The sequence below is a fragment of the Mauremys mutica genome, chromosome 1 (assembly GCF_020497125.1).
Source record: "Mauremys mutica isolate MM-2020 ecotype Southern chromosome 1, ASM2049712v1, whole genome shotgun sequence".
Classification (NCBI taxonomy): domain Eukaryota; kingdom Metazoa; phylum Chordata; order Testudines; family Geoemydidae; genus Mauremys; species Mauremys mutica.
This window is the reverse complement of record NC_059072.1, coordinates 167,237,265-167,262,612: the sequence shown is the minus strand read 5'-3', so window position 1 is coordinate 167,262,612 and position 25,348 is coordinate 167,237,265.

The window sequence follows — 25,348 nt, the reverse complement described above, 5'->3', positions numbered from 1 at the left end:
TGCCATTCTCCCTACCTCTGAATCTCTGTAGAACCCAATCTCCTCCAGACTTGCCCTGCCTGCAGTTTCCCAGAAAGCTCCTTCCATCCTCCAGTTCAATTTTTGATGGAAAAAAAGGCTGTGAAGCTCGGTGGTTCAGGCAGTGAATTCCTCTCTGCTGAGCTCTTGATCTCTGAATTCATAATTTTCCACAAGCTGGGGATTCCCAACAGAGATCATCCAGAATGTATTTATATCTACTAGTGTGAATGAGATTACCATTCAGAGAAGCTGGGACCCTGGAGAGACACTTCTGAGTCCTGAAAATCAGCATCGAAAATAAATGAGTCCTTTCTAGGAGGGGGCACATCACTCTTCCCCTGTTTAAAAATAAATCAAGGAGCGTTTGGGGCCAGTGGTTTTGTCAGAGCTAGTCTCACATCCTTCCTCTCTGATATTAGCGTTTTAACTGTACCCTGTAAATCCCTGAAAAGCACTTGTGTTTCTCCATGACTTACCCATCCTTCTAAATGATAATGATTTGAAATAGAAGCAGTTTATAAGAGAAATTGATTAGATTTCAGGAAAGTAAGTCATATTCCTAGCTTCAGTGGTGAAGTGAAAGAAAAAAGTCTCATCTAAAATAAAGTAACAGGTATCCATAAGTATGTTTATAGAGAAAAAAATAAATGGCTGAGCAGTATTAATCAGCTCAATTACTTGCAATTTTTTTGCAATTTTTTTGTCAATTGGCAAATGCATGACAAAGAAGCCCTAATGGTCAGAAGTGGGGCACAAAAAATACACTGCAGGAGAGCCGGATGGGAGGTGGACAAAGAGAGCATGCTCAGGCGTCAGCTGGGAAAGGATAGAAGGAGAAGTGTTGAAGGACAGCATTGGTGGTGGTGTTGAGCTGTGCTGCAGCACTCTGTCTATGCAAATGGCTTCAGCCAGAATTCAAACTCACCAAAACTGAGCTGCATTCTAACCTGCTAAACCAAACCCAAACTGTTCTTCTTCTTAGCATCACAATACAAACAAACAGTCTCAGGTCATGCTGCTAGCCCAGAAGAATCCTAGGCTCTGACTCTTTTCCCAGGGTTGTGATTGCAGTCAAGTGTTCTGAATTTTAGGGTCAACACCAGAACTTCCCCCATTTCCCTAACTCCTACCATATGCTTTCTGAATAGTCCCATTTCAGTTTCATATACTTTCAATTATGCTTTATATACACAATATTTTTTTATTTCTGGTGTGTTATGATGGTGCTCTACTTATCTATTTTGAATTAACCCAAAAATGCAAATAATCCCAAGCTCTGGGGAGTTCAGGTCCAGAGCTCTTAAGCAGGTGCATAAACTTTAAGCAAGCCATTAGTGCTATTGACAAAAATCTAATATGTAATAGTAAGTCATAATTGAGCATATGTCTAAACTGCAATTAAACACATGGCTAGGGGTTACGGTGGACGAAAAGCTGAATATGAGTCAACAGTGTGCCCTTGTTGCCAAGAAGGCTAATGACATTTTGGGTTGTATAAGTAGGGGCATTTCCAGCAGATCGAGGGATGTGATCATTCCCCTCTATTCAGCACTGGTGAGGCCTCATTTGGAGTACTGTGTCCAGTTTTGGGCCCCACACTACAAGAAGGATGTGGATAAATTGGAGAGAGTCCAGCGGAGGGCAACAAAAATGATTAGGGGGCTGGAGCACATGACTTATGAGGAGAGGCTGAGGGAACTGGGATTGTTTAGTCTGCAGAAGAGAAGAATGGGGGGGATTTGATAGCTGCTTTCAACTACCTGAAAGGGGGTTCCAAAGAGGATGGATCTAGACTGTTCTCAGTGGTAGCAAAGGACAGAACAAAGAGTAATGGTCTCAAGAAGCAGTGGGGGAGGTTTAGGTTGGATATTAGGAAAAACTTTTTCACTAGGAGGGTGGTGAAGCACTGGAATGGGTTACCTAGGGAGGTGGTGGAATCTTCTTCCTTAGAGGTTTTTAAGGTCAGGCTTGACAAAGCCCTGGCTGGGATGATTTAGTTGGGTTTGGTCCTGCATTGAGCAGGGGGTTGGACTAGATGATCTCAGGGGTGTCAGGCTGCAGGGCTGTAAAACTGTGGTGTAGATATTAAGGCTCTGACTGGAGCATGGGCTCTGGGACCGTCCCCTCATGGGGTTCCAGAGGATGGGCTCCAGTCCAGGCCCAAGCGTCTACACCTCAGTCTTACGGTTCTGCAGCCAGATACCCGCAAGGCCAAGTCAGCTGACCCAGCCGCAGGTGTTTAATTGCAGCATAGACATATCCTGATAGGTCTAACTTCAGTGGTTATAGCTACGTGCTTAACTTTAAGCATGTGTGTAAGTGATTTGCTGGATCAGTACAGGTATTATATAGCAGTAAAAATAAATATTATATAGTTCGATAGATATTATCAGAGATGAATCCCAGCCACAAAGTTCATATGCAGTTAATTTTACTTACACACACACAAACACACGACTCAGTGGAGCGGAAAGGCAATTGGGACCAAAATTAAATGGAGATGTTTATACATGCACATCTGATTTTTTCTTTTCTTGCCAAGCACCTTTGCACTCCAGGAAGTCATCTTAGATCTGGTTCTGACCAGGTGCAATAGTAGCTGTAGAAAGGCCCAGGATATGCCTAGGACTGGCAGCAAGCAGCTGTAGAGCATTGCAGCTGCCACCCCTTCTCTTTAGGGACATAGCCCATCTTTTTCACAACACATCCAATTTCCAGTAGGATGAACAGCAACAGTCATTACTAATTCATTCCTGAAACAAAAATCAGAGCCTATTGTTGCAAAAATGCTATTTGAAGCAGCTGACTAAGAATGCTCCTAATGACTCTTGCCTTTTTATATAATTTACTATACCAGTCTATTTTGGTTTTGTATGAAAAAGTTTGTCATGACATTTCACACACTATTAAAAAAAATAAACTGACACAAGCAAACTTCCTACTGAACACTGATGAAATGGAGAAGGTCACAGGTATACAGCTGATTTTAATTATTTGTTTTTAATTAAATGAAGTGGCCTTGCAGGCTTCCAGATGCACAGCTCTGGAGAGGGAAGTCTTCCATCTAGAGAAGAGATATGGCAGAAGTTTTATAAGCTCAGGTTGACCTTTATGGATATCTCCTAATACATAATGTAATTCAATATTTTGCCCCCTTTTTCTGTCAGTGAATGGTCCATGAACAGACCATGACTTTCTGGACTATATTTGGTTCAAATTATCTGGTGAATAATTATTTGTCTGTACTTTGTGCATGAGGACTTAATATATATTATTCAAAATTCCAGCTGTTTTGATTGGCATGTAGATCCCATAGAATATTTCTATTCCTTTTCTGGAGAAAAGTAACTTTGAATCACTAGGAACACTCACAATTATTAATTTAAAATTTGCTTTCTGTGAATTTCTGCAATACTCCCTTAAAGCCCACTGTTTCCACAAGCATGTATGCAGTTATGGGGGACAGTGTTGCCTAGTGTATAGAGCCCTGCACCAGGACTCAGGTTCTATTTCTGGTTCTACTGCAGGCCAGCTGGGTGACTTTGGGCAAGTCACTTCCTTCTCTGTGCCTCAGGTTCCTCATCTGTACTGATGAAAAGTGCCATACAAGAGCTTGGTGATGTTATAAACTCATGCACTAGAATAGTCACAAAGAGTGAACAAAAATGTGAATATACATTCATATTAATGCAGCCTTCACCCAGCTCTCCAGTGCAAGCTTCCTCACTGCAGCTCTCACTCTTAACAGCTGCACATTTCATCCATATAGGCTTTATGTGAACAGAGTGAGTTGACTCTAGGTTAATTAAGAGTCCTTGAGAATTTCTAGTGACTAACAGTGTGATATGCCCTTTGAAGTATACTTCCTCTTTCAGGATACTAGGTCTGGAAGCAAATCAGTTTGTGCAACAGGGTCCTGAAAGGACAGAATATTGTTGACACTTCCTGTCTCTTGCAAAGATAGACAGTTTTTCTTTCCTATCTTGCTTGTCATTGGTTCTGTTGAGCTGAGATGTTGCTGGTTCATGAACTGTGGATGGATTCTAAATAGCAACAACACTAAATAGCAATAGCTCTAATCCCCTCGTCGGGGAGGAGAACAAAAATCAATTTTAAGAGCCCTTTAAGTTGACAAAAATTGGCTTTGTCGTGTGGACAGGTGCAGGATTAAATCGATCTAACGCTGCTAAATTCAACCTAAACTCATAGTGTAGACCAGGGCTTAGATTTCTATGCAGTGTTAGGTAACATACCCCTATTTATTCTTACTGAGCAATCTGTTACTGAAAGCAATGGGCAAAAATGCCTTCTTCATTGCAATGGATGCTATGGATTACGTAGAATAAAAGTAAACACTTACATTGTGCATTTCATCCACAGACACCAAAGCACTTTTACAAAGGTAGGTATTTCAAATACCTTACCCCAGTTTTTACATAAAAGGAGACCAAGATAGAAGGGTTAAGTCACAATTTACACACGGTATGTTTACATTGCAATAAAAGACCTGTGGCAGAGCTGCAGCTGGCCTAGGTCAGCTGGCTCGGGCTGTGGTACTATAAAATTGAAGCATAGACATTCTGGCTTGGGCTGCAGCCTGGGCTCTGAGACGCTGTGAAGGGGGTGGGTCCAGCCCAAGCCCAAACATCTACACTGCTATTTTTAGCCCCGCAGCCTGAGTCAGCAAACCTGAGTCAGTTTTCCACAGGCTCTGAGACTAAGGACTGGTCTACACTACCACTTAAGTGGATGTAACTTATGTTGTTCAGGGGTGTAAAAGACACCACCATGAGCAACGTAAGTTACATCAACCTAAATGCTGTCCACACTGGTGCTATGTCGGTGGGAGATGCTCTCCTGTAATCATAATGCATCTTCACCAGACACGCTACAGCTGCACAGCTGCACCGATGTAGCTCCGTAGTGTAGACTTGCCCTCAGTACCACAGGTATGTTTTATTGCAGTATAGACATACCCACAGTGGCAGAATTGTCAGTAGAACCCTGGTCGTGTGGCTGCCAATTCCATAGCCTATTCACTAGGCCAACACTGCCACTGAGCAATGACTACACGAGGTAACTGCACTATTGAAAATGGCCCATAGAATGACATTTGACTCACATAAGACGCACTCCAAAGAACCATTCTACATAATATCAGGCAATAACACTCCGCTGTGTTCTTATTAAAGCAAAATCTTACTGAAGTGAGTGATGCCTAGATCTCATCTTTTTGCAAAGACTTTGCCAAACATTTTAAATATGTAGCAATGTAAATACTGCCTATACACTTTATTACACAATAAAAAAGTGTTTTAATGCAGCAATGAAAACTCAAATATGCTTTAAGTAATTTTAAAAACTGTTCTAAAGCTGATAGCTAGTAAGTTTTAGACTGATGTGATTTGAAAAAGCCTGGACATCACACCATGTAAAATAAAAGTAAAATATTCTGCATATCAACACTTACTAAATAAATCTCAAGATTTTTATGATGCTAATGAATGAGTGTGAGCACATTGTGATGGCTCACTAATTCTCATTTAAGATGCAAAAATGGAACCTAGCACATCTCTTACTGTGTGAGCTTGTTTGTGCAGTGCCTTGCATAATAGGGCCCTGACTGTGGCATGTGGCATTATGGTCATTCAAATCAATATTTATAATAATAGTCAACCAGGACAGAAGCCAACTCCCAGTAAGGAATTAAAAGCATCATCATGTATTCTGTTGTCAAGGCACCCCAGAAGTAAAAACAAAACATATCACTGCCACTCTGTAATAAGTTTAGTTGCTCTTGTAATTACATGTAGACACTCTGTAAATATGAACCATCGTTGCACACTTCTGAGACAGGCAATTAAGTATTATTACCCACATTATAAAGATGGGGAATCTGAGGCAAAAAGGTTACTCCATTGTCCCAGATTTGGTTGGCATGCTTCCCTCACACATCCCCTGCACAGCTGTGAGGCGAATCCAAGGTTCTAAGTCCCTGGAATCCCTAGGTGGTTTAAGACCCCCTGGGTCTCAGCAGCCTACAGCAATGTTTCCTACCTTGGTCCTTCTTGAAAGTTTCCTGGTAAAACCAACTCTCAGTCTGCTCTCTCTCCTTGGAAATGGAGCTCCTCAGCCATCATAGGCCCCCAGGACCAGCACTGACCCCCAAGATATCCCAGTTGCTTAAAACATACCCTGGCACAGAATCTTATTGAAAGATGCAGGCTCTCTGGAGGCTTGTGTAATTGTGAAGCAGATACCACACTCTCACACTTTGCCCAGAATGTAACCCAATTGCCCTTTTACTAGTCATACAAAGCACAAGACAGTACAGATCATACAGAACACAACAAATATCCAAAATGAAATAGCTCACCTTTCTCTGGGAGACCATCTGGGCTCCGGAAGGCCCCTACATGTTGGGTTGTTCTCACTCCTCTTGAGCTAAAGACAAAATGTATAGAGACTCCAAAATGATCAGCTCTTCCTTTCTGATAACCTTTCAGTCTCCTCTGTCGGTTGACCTCATTGCCAGCTTTGCCAGGAGACTAGAAATCAGGGTTGTCAAGAGCACTTCTTTCCCACTACATCAGTTTTCCTGCTTGGGAGCCAGTCTCTTGCCTAGAGATATTAAATTTCAGTGGTTGAGCCCTTAAGTTAAATAACCCTCTATTGTTACGCAATAACAATACCCCTTTCCTTCCAACAGACTTAAAAGGACAACACAGAAGGCAACCAGCCTCACATTCAAAAAGGAGCTTGCAGTCTGACATGGATACACGTAGAGAGTCATTCACGCTATGGCAGTTTTCATAGGGACACTTCATAATATTAACCAGAATGCATACATTTGTATAGATAAATTCCCAAGTTGTCGCACACGAGTTGCCCGAGGACTGAGAATCAGGGTAAGAGCTAAGATTAGAACTCAGAAGTTCTTGACTCCCAGTCATTTGGGCTCAGGCCACTAGATTCAGGTGTACCACAGACAAGTCCTCACTCACGTGACAACCAGCACACCAGGGCTTGAAGACAGGACCTCTAGAACTAAAATCGTGAGTGTCTACAGCTTGAGCTAAAGAACCAGGCTCTCAATGTGGGGGCTGTGACAGAGTCACAATTTTGGTGGCTCAGGCCCAGAGGGGGGACATGTAACATGCTGCGCCCTGCGACCTATACATCCTCCAGCTCTGATCCAAGGGTTGTTTGTAACCGGCTAAATTCTCCATTGGTTGGAGAGGTGTAGATGCTCAGGGATTGGAGAGGCCTCTAGAATCCTTTAACGAATGAAGGGCTTAGGACCTTTGAATGGAAGTTCAGAACACAGTGCAGGATCTTCCCTGGGGAGTCCAGAGGACAAAGCACAGCTTAGAACTATGGTGTTTGTCATAGAATGAGAGGCTGTGTTGGCCACGTCCATTTAAAACTACTCATTTAAAACCCCAGATATGTAAGTAGATCAGGAAATGTCTAGGAAGATGCGATTAGGTTTTATCCCTTTTATTTCATTATGGCTTTTGGATTCCTCTGTGCTAACCCCAGGTGCTTTTGTTTTGCTTGTAACCTTTAAGCTGGACCTAAAGAAAACTATTCTTGGTGCTTAATTCTTGTAGTTGTTTTTTTTTAATCTAGCAATAGCCTGAGTTCCCAGATGTATTTTATTATTATTATTATTAATAATAATAAAATTTACCTTTTTTCAGAACAGAATTGGATTTTTGTGTCTTAAAAGGTTTGTGCACATGTTGTTTAACTGGCTGGTGGCAACAGCTGATTTCCTTGTTTTTTCCCCTTTCTAGCTCTTCCCTGGGGGGGGTGTGAAAGAGCTTGTGGGTACCCCACAGGAAGGAATTCCCAAGTGCGCCTTCCTGGGCTCTTAAAGGGATTCTGAACTTGGGTGGTAGCAGCATCTACCAATCCAAGGTCAGAGAAAAGCTGTAACCTCAGGAGTTTAATACAAGCCTGGAGTGGCCAGTATTAATTTTTAGAATCCTTGTGGGCCCCCACCTTCTGCACTCAAAGTAGCAGAGTGGGGAATTAGCCTGGACAAAGACTCAAAATTTATTCCTCACTGTCTGGCATCAAAGGAAAAGCCCACGCGGGTACTGACCCTGTCAGCTTGTTTTCCATGAGAAGAAGCTATAAGTATGGATTCTGGGAAAGATCCTTTATCTCTGGCCTGTTTGGACTCTTACAGGGAAGGGTATCAGATGTATAGCAGAGTTCCCCAGAGAATCTGGGAACCCTGAAAAGACTTTTAGGAAACTGGCAGTTTATTACATCACTGCCACCATTTGGAATTACAAACTGTGACTCACCTGTATGCGGGGCTTTGGAGCGGAGCTTGGAGCTGGAGTGTGGATCAGTACATTTTATGCCCAGAGCTGGAGCGGAGCAATTCAAAAATCTGATTGTTCCAAATCCCTGCCTGTACATATATTGTACCTGCTTTAACCTCCCAATAACTCTCACTTCCTTTTCTTAGCTAATAAACCTTTAGTTAGTTTACCATAGAATTGGCTGCCAGCATTGTCTTTGGTGTAAGATCTGGAGTACCAATTGCTCTGAGGTAAGTGGCTGGTCCTTTGGGACTGGGAGCAACCTGGTGTGGTGCGATTTTGTGGTTTAAGTGACTTTTTAATCACAAAAATCCAGTTTGTCTAGGTGGCAAGATAGACTGGAGAGTCTAAGGAGACTGTAAGTGGCTCTGTGGTACAACTGGTATAGTGATCCAAGAGTTCACATTTGTCACTAGCTTGATGAAATCTAATTACAGAACACACCGCCAACGTGGGGTATCTGCCCTGTTTTCTGACAACCATGAGGGCCTACTTCAGGGCAGACTGAGAGCCACTCCAGACAGTTTGACAAATGCAATACAGTTTTTTCACATCAGGTTTATGCTACAGTTACTCTTCTGCTGAGCCATTTATTAGTGAATGGGCTTGTTGACCCCAATTTCAAATGGTTTTAAAAAAATAGTTATGAAGAGGATTTGGACTGTCCATTACAGACCCCACTAGCCTCTCTTTGTTGGTTTTGGACTATATCGGTCTTTTAAATGGCTCCCTGGCTGTCCAATATATTTGCTGAAGAAATTGGCCAGGAAAGATCATCTTCCATGGGAAAGGTTATGAGTAAAGCTGCTCAAAAAATTAAAAATATTTCATTTTGAAATTGTTTTGTTTCACAGGGTTCTAAATAGGCCCATTTTCCTATTCCCCCTCCCTCACAAAAAATAATGATTTATTAAATTGAAACAATAACCGAAATCTTTCATTTACTGATTTTTTTTATTAGTAACCAGAAAATTTCAATGATCTTAACTATTTTGATTTTAAAAAGTTGAGAAAAAATAAGTTTCAGTACTGTCAGAAATTATTTGAAATAATGTTTATTTGTCAAAAGAGGCCATTTTTCACTGGAAAGATATTTCATTTGAAAATGCCAACCAGTTTTACTGACAAGATTTCTGACTTACCTTGGTCATTCCACATTCAGATTTAGATCGCCCTTCCACATACCCAGAGTGATCCACTCTGTGTCAGACAATGGGCTATTGAGGAATAGGACAGAAAGGGAGGGAAAAAAGAAGTCATCATTTACTCCTAAGAAGTCACAATAGCATCCTTAACAGCAAAACCCAGAAGGGCTCGGCGCCACAAAGGCTGTTTATTTTAATATGTAGAGCTTGTGGAGTAAGAACACCATTAGCATTTCCTACTTTCATGTTCTTGCCAAATAACCTTGAACCACACTTGATTATTACAATAATTAAACAAAAGTAATTCACGATGACTGCTTTGCAAGACAGAGAAAATATGGCTTTCCAATATATTTCATTTGCATAACATACATCATTGAGCACTTTATTATTGTACTTACATTTAACTTATCACACAGTGTGAAAGTACTTAGAGGCTGCTCATCCATCCTTCGATCTTAAAGGGCACTACCTTAAAGCCTCTCTAATGTTCTGGAACATAACACTTGCACTGCTTGCATTCTCACTTACTTTACACAAAGTTAATATTCTCCCCTTGCTGCGTTTAGTTAGTGCACTTAGAGGTAATTGGGCTGATTTTCCACAGAGGAATCAGCATTGAGGAATCAGCATTACAGAAAGATCAAATTTAAAATATACAGTATCCCAAAACCACGTCAGTAATTGGCAGAACCAAGAACAGAACCCAGAAGTACAGACTCCCACTCCTCCAATTTAATCACTAGCTAGCCCTCCTCTTGTTAGTTAAGTAAGGTTGATTCAGAAGAAATATGAACTTTCCTAAACCTTAGTTCAAAGCAAGCACTGAATGACCTGGAGGATCATAAAACTGATTTCTTACACAGACACACACCTACTCCTTTTCACTTTCATGTGCCTCAGCACTTCCTGGCTTTAATGTATGCTATGAAAATGAAGCCTGTTCTCACAATATCTGCAGTGGATGAAACATTATTCTTCTAAGATAGCCCCCAGCACAAAATCTGTTACTCTGGGAGTGTGCTGGGCCCTAGACTTGCCTTTGATTCAGAAATGTAAAAGCGAGGGAGGGGCACCAATCTCATGAGAAAACTGATTCCTGGGAGATGCCTGGCCCAGTTTTGCAGATGTAAAAGGTTGGAATAGTTCAGATCAGCTTTGAATACATAGCCAAACTTTGGAGTGCTTCTCTGAACCAAATATCCGGTGGCACTGTAACACAATTGCTTCCTCCCTTAACATTATTTTGCTTTCAGGTTAAATGAACTACATTCTGGAATGATCTCAGCTGAAGACAAAGGAACAAACTACATGGTTAATGGTCACTATTCATTGAATAAAGTTCTCTGAAAACCAGGGCCGGCTCCAGGCACCAGCTGACCAAGCACGTGCTTCGGGCGGCACCTTAGGGCAGGGGGCGCTTGGGTTTTGTTGTTTTTTTTGGTTCCTCAGGGCAGCGCTGGAGGGGTTTTTTTTGTTTCTGCTTCCCGCTGCTCGGGGGGGTGCGGCTTCGGGTAGGGCGGTGCAGGGCGCTTGGGGGGGGTGGGGCTTCGGGGGACGAGGGCTTGGCACGGCGCCTGGGGGCGGGGGCTTGACGCGTCACTCAGAGGGGTCGGGGGCTTGGTGTGGTGCCCTGGGGGGCAGGGGCGGGGGCTTGGCTTGGTGCTCGGAGGGGGGCGGGGATTAAAGCAGCGCGGCACTCGTGGGGAGGTGTGGGGGCTTGACACGGCGCTCGGAGGGCAGGGCGGGGGATTGGTGCGGCGCAGCACTCTGAGGAGGCGGGCCTTCGGCAGTGTGGCGCTCGGGGGCGGGGCTTCGGGTGGCATGACGTTCGGGGGTGGGGCTTCGGCGGTGTGGCGCTCGCGGTGGGGGCAGCGCTCTTCTTTTTCCCTTGGTGCGGCAAAAGAGTGCGAGCCGGCGCTGCCCTTGAGGTGGAACCCGCCCAGTGTGAACACCCCGGACTGCCGAGTCTCCCCGGGGCCCCACCCTGCGCGGGGCAGCCCGGGGCAGCGGGTGCTGAGGGGTCCGTGCTGGGGCGGGAGAGGGGTGACTCCAGGGAATGGGCGGGAGCCGGGAGCCCCCCCCCCCGGACCGGCGAGGGAGCGGAGCTGGCTCCAGCGCCTGTCCGGACGCGCCAGTCTCTGGGTCTGTGCCGAGCACACCCAACGCCAGCTGCTGCCTGCCCGGACCCACCCCGCGCAGGGTCTGTCACCCAATCCCATGCTGCGACTGAATAAAATTTGCATATTGCGGCCCTGCCCTCCTCCCTGCAGAGCTCGGAGCGAGTTGCCATTTGGTTTTGCTGCCACGTCCGCCAGGTTCGGCATTTCCTGCTCTGCCTCCCCGGTGAGTGTCTGGCTGTTACCCCGGGCCAGGGCAGGGCGCGGAGTCTGAGGGGAGAGCCCCGGGCGGGGGGGGGGTCATTGGAGGCAGGCAGAGCCCCAGCCCCAGAGACAACCAGTGTGTGCCACGTGTCACCTGCCCCAGGCAGGAGGATACGTGGCTCTGTTACAGCCTAGGGAGATTTATAGCTCAGATTGTAGCAACACATGGTGATAGCTCAGCCCGTAGCACAGCCCGTGGCACAGCGAACGACAACGAACGTCGCTCCTCAAATGGTACATAGCACAGCAAACAGAACGGCACGTCATTCCTCACACGGCCCGTAGCACATTGAACGGCATGCAATGCCGTTTCTAGCACAGCCCATAGCACAGCAAACGACAACGAATGTCGCTCCTCAAATGGCACATACCACAGCAAACGGAACGGCACGTCGTTCCTTGCACGGCGCATAGCACAGCAAACAGCACAGCACGCTGTTCATCGCACATTCCGTAGCACATTAAACGGCATGCAATGCCGTGTCTAGCACAGCAAACGACAACGAACGCTCCTCTAATGGCACATAGCACAGCAAACGGAACGGCACGTCATTCCTCGCACGGCCTGTAGCACAGCAAACGGCACAGCACGCTGTTCATTGCACATCCCGTAGCACATTGAACGGCATGCAATGCCGTTTCTAGCACAGCCCATAGCACAGCAAACGACAACGAACGTCGCTCCTCAAATGGCACATAGCACAGCAAACGGAACGGCACGTCGTTCCTTGCACGGCCCGTAGCATAGCAAACGGCACAGCATGCTGTTCATCGCACATCCCGTAGCACATTGAACGGCATGCAATGCCGTTTCTAGCACAGCAAACGACAACGAACGTCGCTCCTCAAATGGCACACAGCACAGCAAACGGAACGGCACGTCGTTCCTCGCACGGCCCATAGCACAGCAAACGGCACAGCACGCTGTTCATCGCACATCCCGTAGCACATTGAACGGCATGCAATGCCGTTTCTAGCACAGCAAACGACAACGAACGTCGCTCCTCAAATGGCACATAGCACAGCAAACGGAACGGCACGTCGTTCCTCGCACGGCCCGTAGCACAGCAAACGGCACAGCATGCCGTTCATCGCACATCCCGTAGCACATTGAACGGCATGCAATGCCGTTTCTAGCACAGCAAACGACAACGAACGCTCCTCAAATGGCACATAGCACAGCAAACGGAACGGCACGTCGTTCCTCGCATGGCCCGTAGCACAGGGAACGGCACAGCACGCTGTTCATCGCACATCCCGTAGCACATTGAACGGCATGCAATGCCGTTTCTAGCACAGCAAACGACAACGAACGCTCCTCAAATGGCACATAGCACAGCAAACGGAACGGCACGTCGTTTCTCGCACGGCCTGTAGCACAGCAAATGGCACCGCACGCTGTTCATCGCACATCCCGTAGCACATTCAACGGCATGCAATGCCGTTTCTAGCACAAGAAAAGACAATGAACGTCGCTCCTCAAATGGCACATAGCACAGCAAACGGAATGGCACGTCGTTCCTTGCACGGCCCGTAGCACAGCAAATGGCACAGCACGCTGTTCATCGCACATCCCGTAGCACATTGAATGGCATGCAATGCCGTTTCTAGCACAGCCCGTAGCACAGCAAACGACAACGAACATCGCTCCTCAAATGGCACATAGCACAGCAAATGGAACGGCACATCATTCCTCGCACGGCCCGTAGCACAGCAAACGGCACCGCAGGCTGTTCATCGCACATCCCGTGGCATAACGAAAGGCATCACACATCGCTTCTCACAGTCTGTAGCACCGCAAACGGCATCGCACAGCCCGTAGCACAGCGAATGGCACTGCACATCATTCATTGCACAGTCCGTAGCACAGCAAATGGCGCCGCACACCATTCATCGCACAGCCCGTAACACAGCGAACAGCGTCGCACACCGTTCATTACACGCCCCGTAGCGCAGCGAATGGCGCCGCACGCCGTTCGTCGCACGGCCCGTAGCACAACAAACAGCTTCGCATGTCGCTCCTCTCACAGCCCGTAGCACAACGAACGGTGCCGCACGCCGCTCGTCGCACGGCCCGTAGCGCAGCGAACGGCGCTGCCCGGACGATTGCTTATTGCTCATGTCACATCGCTCTTGGGAGCTCTGTGAGCGAGGTGGCGGCGGCCGGTGAATCAGAGCGCAGCTCCCGAGCAGGTGTGGGCAAGATCCCGCGGAACCCGTTCTCTGGTTGGCTCGGCACAGGGGCGGGGTGCAGCCCAGCAATGGATAAATACAGGCTGCGCCGTTCCCTGTTCTTAATGAATGGGGCTGATTTGATTGTGGGAGCGACTCCTAGTCGATTGCGCTCGGCTCGTTGACCCAAGTGAGCCAGGGAACGGGCGGCTGGGAGAACAGACCAGTGGACTTCAGCCGAAGCCGGGCTCCTGACAGGGCTCGCTTTTAACCCGCTTCGAGGGCCCCGATCCTGGGCAAGCTGGGTTCTGTTGGTCTGGGCTCTGGCTGCTTCGGGGACTCCGGCGGCAGATGGAGCCGTCAGCTTCTCCCCCTGCCCAGGCAACGCAGCCTGTGAGGCATCCTCATGGCAGTGGAGCCAGGCGCAGTGTCATTGTTTGGAGATTTTCGCCTCCCTGCTGCTGCCTGTGTGAGCAACGCAATCCTCTGTGCGCTCTGCCCTCTCCCCTTCCTGTGCTCTGCGTTTGGATTGCACCTGCGGTGCTAATGGGAGGTGCTGTTGGGGGTCAATGTGGGGCAGTAGGCAGTCAAGGGGCCAGTACCCCGGCAAAGCCCCAGCTCTGGGAGCACCCTGATAGCAGCGCTGTGGAGGAGATGAAGGTGGAGGAGATGGGGGAACAGGAGGAGGAGAAGATGGAGGTGGAGGAGATGGGGAAACAGGAGTTGGAGAAGATTTACTCGTGGGGGATTTCTGACCCGACAGATCCCACGGGGCCTCCTCGACTTGATCCCAAGAGGGCTGGCAGAATCCGCCAGCTGTTCTACCGTTCCAAAATAGATGCCGTCGTCAATATGTAGTGAGCAAACCTGTGAGAAAGGAAGGCAAGAAACTCTGGACCAAGGTTCCTAATATCCAACCATTGCTAATTCACCGAGTGCTGCCAGAGAGACTCATACTTATGCTTTCAAGAAGCAACGCACTGAGAAGGACGAGGAGAAAGCAGCAGAATATGCAAACCTCTTCCCCAAGCGACTGAATAAGACCAACAAAAACCACTAGGAGCAGAAAGCCAAGATACATTGACTGTCCTCATTGGGAGCCTCCATATCTACACCGGAGTCAAGGAAAAATTAGAAATAATCAATAAAAATATAAACACTTCATGCTGTGTAACTGGTTTTCTGGTCAGGACCCCCTTGGGACTGTCACTTGGTGTGCTGAGATCCCACTGAGCCTAAACCTTCTGGCAACGAGGGCACCCCTTAAGTCTGTCCTGTTGAGCTAAACTGTCCTGGTGTCCCGAAGAACAGACCCAGGGATGGGGCCACACCTCTCTGCACAACAGACAGTGAGACCTGCTCAGCCCTGGGGAGACTCAGGTAAAAAGGGACTTGCCTCAGCACCCAGTTCGCAGCCTTCCTGGGAGCCTCCACCCCGGATACATTTGTCACAGTCCATAGCACCGCACGGCCTGTAGCACAGCGAACGGCCCCGCACGCCGCTCCTCGCATCGCCCGTGGCACAGCAAACGGCACCTCAGGCCATTCATCGCACAGCCCGTAGCACAGGGGATGGCATGTGAGGCAGTTCCTCGCACAGCTCATGACCCACTGAATGGCACCGAACATCACTCCTCGCACAGCCCGTAGCACACTGAACAGCACCGCATGCCGTTCATTGCACATCCCGTAGCACATTGAACAGCGCCGTTTCTAGCACAGCAAACGGCAACGAACGTTGCTCCTCAAATGGCACATAGTACAGCAAACGGCACCGCACGTCGTTCCTCGCACGGTGCATAGTACAGCAAACGGCACAACACGCCATTCCTCGCATGGCCTGTGGCATAACGAAAGGCACCGCACATCGCTTCTCGCATAGCCTTTAGCACTGCAAATGGCATTGCACAGCCCGTAGCACAGCGAACAGCACCGCATGCTGCTCCTCGCACAGCGAACGGTGCTGCACGCTGTTCATCGCACAGCCCGTAGCACAGCGAACGGCGCCGCAAGCCGCTCCTCGCACAGCCCGTAGCACAGCCAACGGCACCGCGCACCGCTCCTTGCACGGCCCGTAGCACAGCCAACGGCACCGCGCACCGCTCCTTGCACGGCCCGTAGCACAGCCAACGGCATCGCACAGCCCATAACACAGTGGAACCCCTGTTCAGATCCCCGCTTCTCATCAGGCAGAGTGGGGGCTTGAACCTGGGTCTCCCCCATCCTGGGTGAGTGCCCTAACCCCTGGGATAACAGTCACATGGAAGGGAGCAGGGCACATGCTCAGAGGAAGGAACTTAGCAGCTGGAGGACATTGACAGGGACAATATAGGCACTGAGTGAGCGTAGGCGCCTACAGGGTGAGGTGACAGCTGAGCAGGGGTTTGTGGATCACAGTTGTGCATAAATCTGGACTTTAGACACCTAAGATCATTTGCGGCTCTGGACCTTGGTGCTCAAGTTCCCTTTATCCCTACTAGCTACATCTGGAAACACCCTGGCCGTCTCCTTCCAACAGACTTTGTGAATGGTTTTGTTTAGTAACATTCTGTTACTTCCTTTGTAGGAAGGTCCCTGGGGCATATGGACGAACTCTCCCTGAGCGCTGGCTTATCAGATAAGTATCATTCGTATTCAGTCTCGTCTAAGTCAAATGAACTGAAACACTGAGCCAAGTCCTGGCTCTGTAGCAGATTGATTCTTTAGAGGATCTCTCTTCTCTCCCCCTCAGGTTCAGCTCAGAGACCAGCTCGTTCCAGCAAATGGTGTCTGGCTCGAGTGACCACTGGTGGGTCCCATCCCTGAACCAGTCAGGGATCGGGTGAGTTCCTGTCAGAATAACCCCTGGGGTCTCAGGTACTGCAGCAGGAGCAGCTGCTCTGGGGAAGGTTACAAACCAGCCAAGGTTGTAGCTCCCCTGCTCTCAGATGCTCCCTGAGTTTGTAAGTTTCCCAGAGCTGGGAGGGAGCCAACTGTGAAGTGTTTTCATTTTAGTTTGATCTTGAGTCTGTCTCTCATCAGGAGCCCTGCAGTGTGATTCTAGGCTGGAGCACTGGGGAAGTGCCAGAAGACCAGAAGAAAGTACCAGTATTTAAATGGGAGGACTGGGGCCCTACCAAATTTACTGCCGTGGAAAAAGCATCAGGGACTGTGAAATCTGGTCTCCCCCATGAAATCTGGTCTTCTGTGTGCTTTTACTGTATACTATAAAAGGTACCCTACACTGTAGCGTAAAGGTATACAGCAGTCCACAGCATGTCTCAGACTTGGGGTCCTGACCCAAAAGGGGGTCACATAGCTATTGTAGGGGGCTCACTGTATTGCCACCCTTACTTCTGTGCTGCTGCTGGGGGCGACGCGGCCTTCAGAGCTGGGCACCTGGTCAGCAGCCGCTGCTCTTCGTTCGCCCAGCTCTGAAGGCAGCACAGAAGTGAGGGTGACGATGCCTTGACCCCGAGCAGGGTCCTTAAACCCCGCAGTGAAGACAGCATGACCCAGAGGCATGTCTCTCCGCAGCTCGTCTCCCGGAAAGCAAAGGGAAAAGGCTGCAGTCGCAGGTGAGGCTACTGGCCCCTCGGAGGTTGTGATTACAAACTACAAGCAGGTGCAAACTTGCTCCTCGCCCCTGCACCGTCAGCCCAAATGTGCCCCTTCTCTCCATGGCTTTCAGGGGGAGGCAGCATGGTGCAGTGGTTAAGGCACTGGACTGGGATACAGGGGAACTGGGATCTAGTCCTGGCTCTACCGCTGCCCTTCTAGGTGACTGTGGGCAAGTCACTGCCCAGCTCTGTGCTTTGGTTTCCCCTCCCACTCTTTGCCTGTCTTGTTTGTTTAGATTGATCTCAGCTGGGGCAGGGACTGTCTCTCCCTGTGTCTGTGCAGCGCCCAGCACAACGGGGCCCTGATCTCAGCTGGGGCAGGGACTGTCTCTCCCTGTGTCTGTGCAGCGCCCAGTGCAACAGGGCCCTGATCTCAGCTGGGGCCTCTGGGTGCTACCACTATGTTGTAGGCAATGATACCTGTAGCTCAAGTCTCCCAACGCTTCCTGTTACAATACCCTGTTTTCAGTGCTTATAATTTTCCCAGATTTTAACCATTCAGTATGAAATTTCCCTTGCCAGATACCTGCCTGAGGATGTTTTTTGTAAGTTTCACTTAAAGAGGTGAGCCTCTTACAAGAAGGACATTAGGCAAAACATCCTTCTTTGCCCAGGTTAAAAAATAAAGCTTCTTCCAAGGTTTTTGATGAAAAGCTCTGGCATCTCTGTGCTTTCTTGATATTTGGCCAGGGGTTGCCCTGATGGCAGGCATGTGTCCCTATCCATCCCCATGGAAATCGGCCCAAATTTAACCAAATTATAAGCCTCTGAAAACATCAGTTCACACATATTCAGTGAAGACAGCTGCTGAACTCAACTCTCCAAAGATTTCATCTGTGCTAGGCATGCGCCATCCCCTCACAGCTCCTGCACGGGACCATGCATCATCCCTGCACGGCAACTGAGCCTCCTTCAGCCCAGGGCTTCCCCTGTCCTGGCTGCTCCCGGCAGCAGGTGCTTCAGGCAGCCTTAGTTCTGCTCCTTCCTAACTTCTGGGGGCTCGACTTGCAGCCTCCATGATGCTTTGGCACAGTTCTTTGGATGCAGTAAATGATCTGTGGAGAGGCTCAGGCCGTGGCTCTCAGACTGAATGAACGGACTGGCTGAAAGCCCAACAGGCAGATGGGCTTGGTGCAGAAATTAGAGTAAAATTCTCTGGCCTGAGCTCCTCACCGAAGTCTGCTCTCCGTGTCACTCACCTCCTCCCAGGTCCTACTTCCCACCAGCCTCCTGCCCAGCAGGGACCCTGCCATGGGACCAGACACGGCAGCAAGTTCTAAGGGAGCTCTCCCAGGCTGGGGATCTTGCATTTGGGGAGGGTGCTGGGAAATCTTTAGGACAGAAGTATTTTCCTTCCCTCCCAACCTCCAGGGCACTGCATTCTGTGTGGGGAAGGGCCATGTCTGGGGGATAACACTGGGCAAGCTGGTGAAATGGGGGTCTAGCCCCATGTGTTCTGGGCTATGAGAGATGCAGGAGGAAAGGGACACAACTGCATCAGCTCCTCAGCAGAATCGTCTCTGTTCTCGAGAGCATGTCACCCACCCCGCTGTCAGGGCCGGCTGTAGGCACCAGCGCTCCAAGCATGTGTGTGTGGGGTGGCACTTTCGAAGGGGCGGCATTCCACCCCCCACTTTTTTTTTTCCCCTGGGGGAGCAAAAAGCCAGGAGCCGGCCCTGAACCAAGATGTTCCCCATCAGCTGAGACTTTCAGGCTGAGCTGGAACTGACACTGCAGTTCTGGCTTCAGTCACAGCAGGCTGAGTCGCACAGGCTGGACTGCAGTTCAGGCTGCCCTGAGCATCACCCCCCGGAGCTGAGCCCGGGCTGCGGCGGCGGCGAGAGGGGCTCAGCTCTGGGGGATGATGCTCTGGCTCTCCAGCGGCAGGGCAGCCTGAACTGCAGCCCAGCCTGGGTGTGAGGAGTCGGGGAGGGAAGGAGGGAAGTGGATGCAGGGAGGGAGGAGGGGTCCTGCTGCCGCTGCTGCTCTGTTCTGAGTCTCCCCAGGGCGCCCGAGTGGGTTGTGCAGGGCGCCGCCGGGCTGGGCAGGGGGTGCGGATCCCGGCTCGCGCACTGACAGAGCGAGTGGCTGGACAGGCCGAGCTGCCAGGGAGCTGCCCCCGGACGCAGCCCGCTGCGCACCTCCCCCGCCTCAGCCCCGCGCTGCCTGCCCTGGGCGGGGAGAGGCAGAGCCCGGCTCCGAGTGGGGCTGTGGGGGATACTGCCCCGCTGGGGGACCCCCGCACCTCGGGCACCTGGGGTCAGTGTCTGTCCTCTCAGCTCTGCCTGCACGGGGCTGGGGAAGCAGCTGTCAGCGCTTGCCCCTCTCAGCCCTTGCACCCCCCATCCCGCTCGCAGCCCTTCCACTTGTACCTCCCCCCATCGCTCCTTCGCTGCACCTCTTCCCCTTGTACTCTCCCTTCCCCCGCACCTCTCCCCTTGTACCCTCCCCCAGCCCTCTCCTCCCGCACCTCCCCCTTCCCCTGCACCTCTTCTCCCACAACCCTCCTGCTACCCCCCTCTCCTCCTCTGCAAGTACATCACACCCTGCTTCTCTGCCAGTGTAGAGCCTCCAAGCGCTTCCACACCCGCTCCGCTGCCTGAACCCTCTTTACTAGAACCCCATCCCTTTCTGGGTACGAGGATTGAGGGTTAGTCCCTATGGCTTCCATGTGCATTTGGAGCACTAAAGATGGGGTTGCGGGGGCGGGGGCGAGATTTATACTAAAGTGAAATAAAGATAGGAGAAATGGTTTGATCCCCACTGCAAGTGTAAACGGGGATTGCTGTGGTGAACGAGGAGATCACGTTTGGGGGTGGGGAGCCCAGGGCTGGGGCAGCAGGGGGTGGGGGAGGGCACTGGTGGGTGGGGGAGAGCCCAGGGCTGGGGTGGGGGGCAGCCAACATTTTTTTTGCTTGGGGCAGCAAAAAACCTAGAGCCGGCCCTGCTGAAAACATCTGCTCAATGCGCAACAGCGGTCAAAAAGGCTAACAAAGTTCGGAACCATCAGCACAGGGATAGATAAGATAGAAAATATAATGCCATTAGATAAATCCATTATATGCACACACCTTGAATAGTGTGCAGTTCTGAACACCCCATCTCAAAACAGATTATAATTGGAAAAAGTACAGAGAAGGGCAACAAAATGTTTAGGAGTATGAAACAGCTTCCATATGAGGAGAGAGTAAAACGACTGGGAATGTACATCTTAGAAAAGAGACAGTTAAGGGGGAATATATTGGAAGTCTACATAATCATGAATGATATGGAGAAAGTGAATAGGAAAGTGTAATTTACCCTTTCATATACCACAAGAATTAGGGGTTACCCAATTAAATAAATAGGCAGCTGGTTCAAACAAACATAAGGAAGTACTTCTTTGCACAACACACAGTGAACCTATGCAACTCATTGCCAGAGGATGTTGTAAAGCCCAAGACTATAAACGGGTTCAAAAAAGAACAAGAAAAGTTCATGGAGGATAGGTACATCAATGGCTAGTAGTCAAATGCTCAGGATGCAACCCCATTCTTCGAGTGTCCCTAAACCTCTGACCGTCAGAAGCTGGGATTGGACAACAGGGGATGGATTACTCAGCAATTTCTCTGTTCTTTCCTGCTGAACCATCTTGCCTGACCACTGTTGGAAGACAGGATACTGGGCTCGATGGACCATTGGTCTGACCCAGCATGGCTATTCTTATGTTCCTAATTAATGTATCATCACACAGGAGAACCAAACTAGATGTACACTGAGGGGGAAATAAACATTTTTTTAAAAAAGCACAAGTCTTCCATTTTTAGAACAATTAATCATTATATTTTAAGCTCTTCATGACAATACATCATAAGGGAACGTGGAATCCTCCATATTATTGAGAACAGTGGCGAGGATTACATAGGGAGGAAGGATATCAAAGAGCACTGTGCCAAGGGTTCATTTCAAATCCCAAACCATATACAACACAGCTAGTTTGGAAGGCCAAGTTATCAAGGCAGTTTTGTTCAAACCTCTTTCAAATCCCAGAATGGAGCATAAAAACCTGAAATTTTTTTTTTAACTGTGTCAGCAGAGGCCAGATTTGCCAGAGGTGTCCACCATTTTTAAGGTTGCCTCAAATTTTTCATTCCCCAGCCTGAGACACCTGCAACCCAATTCAGAAAGATATTTAACCACATGCCTACTTTAATTGTATTACTCGTGTTTAAAGTTAGGCATGGCCTTATGTACCCTGCTGAACGAGGGCCTTAAATCTGATTTTCAAAGGTGCCAAAAGCAGGCCTTACATACCTCTAGATAGGTCAAATTTTCAGTACTGGCTTGTAACTTTGGAGGCCCCAATTTTTAGTTGCCTAAGGATATGCCTACATGGGAGATGCAGGTGTACTTTTCAGCTCAGGCAGACACTGTCACACTAGTATTGATCAAGCTAGCATGCTAAAAATTGCAGCGTAGCCAGGGTTGCCCTGGTGGCAGGATGGGCTAGCCATCCCAAGGACACACCTATTTGCTTAGGATAGGATTGTACGCAGGGCAGTTAGTTCATCTTTCCACTCACGCCATCGTGATGTCACTGCTATTTTTAGCACACTACATAAATCAGAGCTAGTTCAGGTATGTCTGCTTGAGCTGGAACTTATACCTCCAGCTGCTCTGTAGCTGCACCCTAAGCGACCTGCTGACAGTCATACAAGACCATAGGAAAGACTGGGAAATAATCTAGACCGCCTCAACTCACACTCTGGTACTTTAACCCTAAGTCTACTTAATCTTTTATTATTATTTTAACCAAATGTGAAATGTTTTGGATCAGATATTTTATTGGTTTGAAAATAGTGAGAATTAATTCCTTGTAATGACACAGACAAGAAAAACTACATGTTATAATTAAAGAATCAATCTAGGAAGCATTTGAACTCATTGCTTCTACAGCATCAGGCTTATATTCTCCACCACCTCTCCCAACAGGCTACAAGGTCTTTATTTCTTCATCATCATGTGGGAATTTACAGGTGTTAAATTAGCCACAGTAAATTTCCTTTTGTTCCCTGAATGCCATAGAAACATATTGAGAATTACAGTAGAAACATATTGAGAATTACAGAGAAAAGTTAATTAAAAAATTGAATATAAGGACTAAAGAGTTCAAACAAAAGATTTTCCCTAGTTCATACCAAGATCTGGTTGTATTCATAATTTCACGCAAATCAGACTTTAACTTACTGTGCCTTGCTTCTTTAATAAAAATAATAAATAAATAAATAAATAATAATAAATGCTTTTTCTCCTTCCCCTGCAACATAGCTATACATTTAGGCATAAACAGAGCACCCAATACAGTGAACATTTTTTGGATGTGATGTTAGAGTGATAAGGTCTGTGCAAAAGATCAAATGTAGTTCTGGTTATTGGGACTGTGATGGCAAATGCCAGATTCTCCATCCAAATCTGGCCTATAAACAATAAACAGCGCTATTCTGAAGCAGAGAATTTCACAAGTACTCGCACACAGTTAAAAACAAATTCCTCTGTTTTCCAGAAACATTTGAGTGATTGAGTATCATTCACAAAATGCTATCAGAAAGTAAAATATAAGCTTGTGCCTTCACATCCAAATAGCTGGTTTTGTATAAAAGGAGACTGCTTAACAAAAAGAGAGAGAGAAACTGTGTTCCCAAAGGCCCTTGCCAGAGCCCGGGCACCTTAGTCAGACCCCTGTCTGACTGTACCGTTTGCAGCTAGATCTGCACATGCAGACACAATTATCTTATATGAAAGTGATTAGATGATTTTTAAGTTCTGTGCCTACCCAGTAAATCTCACAGTGACATCATTTTTCTATAAATGATAACTAATAAATCCTGCGTGGCCCAGAAAGAAAAAAAGAATAAGTTATTGGTATGGTGCTGTAACACAAAGTCTTTCAAGTTCTTTTTCTTATCATGACAGCAAGGTTTCAGTTTTGGAAGAAATGCTTTGTTGGTGGTGGTGATGGTGGTGGTGTTTTTCTGATGCAGAATCTTCAGGGGATAATGTGTCAAACAGTAAAAGAGTTTGCCTGTTGCTTTCATCACTATAATTTAGATCCAATTCCTCAGGTAGGCTTGTTCCCTGGGAACTGGGCATAGGTGTGATATACCTGAACTCCATGTCACTGATTTCTCCTACAATAGAAACCCAACATGTGAAGTTGTGACAGCTGCTACTGCTCAGAAGAGAACATATGAACAGCCATACTGGGTCAGACTAATGGTAGATCTAGCCCAGTATCCTGTCTTCCAACAGTGACCAATGCCAGGTGCTTCACAGGGAATGAACAGAACAGGCAATCATCAAGCGATCCATCCCCTGTCACCCATTCCCAGCTTCTAGCAAACAGAGGCCAGGGATATGTCAGAGCATGGTTTAAAATCCCTGCCCATCCTGGCTAATAGCTACTGATAGACCTATCCTCCATGAACTTATCAATAGGGTTGCCAATTTGTTTTCATATACTGCGAGGGGGGGATCTAAAATGTTTTCCTTTTTCTTTTGTGCTTAAGGGGGGGAAAACAAACAAAACCACAGCAAAAGTAAAGTCTCCAGGAGTGAACACAGTGTGTACACACAAGACACCTCTGTATCAGGCTACAGCAACAAAACGGCTGTGTTCTCAGCAGAAATTTAAAAGGTTTTATACGTGCAAGCACAGCAGTTTCAAGCAGCATACATAATAGTAGAAAATGTTCTAAAAATTCCCTAGTCCTGTTTTACTGCTACCAGTCTCTGATTGATTAAAGGCCCCCTCCTGATAAGAATAATCAATAGGGGCACGCAGCTCAAATTTTGAATGTCAAAACGAGCTGTTGACAATCAATCCACAGAGTTTTAAAAGAAATAGAAAATAATCGTGTAAACTTTGTACAAAATAGTAAATTCAAGGAAATTGCAGGCTGCTTCTGCACATTTTTGGAGCAGAAAATAAAGCTAAACTCAGTCAGTAAATTGTTTGTTATAAATTATATGCTCCATTCTAATCATACATGACAATAATAGTGCCTGTTTTCTATATTGGTTGGCGTTCCTCCTGTAACTCTCAGCTCTTGAAGACCAGAATATAGTACAGCTTACAAACCTATCCACACCTAGGAGCAAATCCTACTCTGAGGGCACAAAGGATCTGACTGAGAAGAGGTATACGCAGCCTGGAGATAACATGGGTGTACACCCCACACATCAGAGCCCAGCTCAACAAGAGCTTACCCCACACCACTGGTAAGAGCTGTACACATGAAGCCTTTTATACTGCACATCAACAAGAAGCTTTATGGGCCCTACAAAACTGTGGATTTGCATATGCTTGAGTGCCATCTAGAGGCACTTTATCTGTGAATTATTTACTATGAACAAAGATGTCTCTTTTATAGAGCATTCCTGTAAACACCAGTGTTGAAGGGGGGCAAGGTTAGCAAAAATGCAATGGGTTCATACCTATCTAGATCCACTGACGACCTCCTTCAACAAAGCACGGGTACAGACACCACAGCAGCTTGTAGAGCCGGGGTGCGCAAACTACGGCCCACAGGCTGGATCCGGCCAGTCAGGTCTTTGGATCCAGCCCACAGGACTGCCACCCCTTGTGGCACCACGGACCCTGCACCGCTCCCAGAAGCAGCCAGCACCACGTTCCTGCGGCCCCTGGGGGA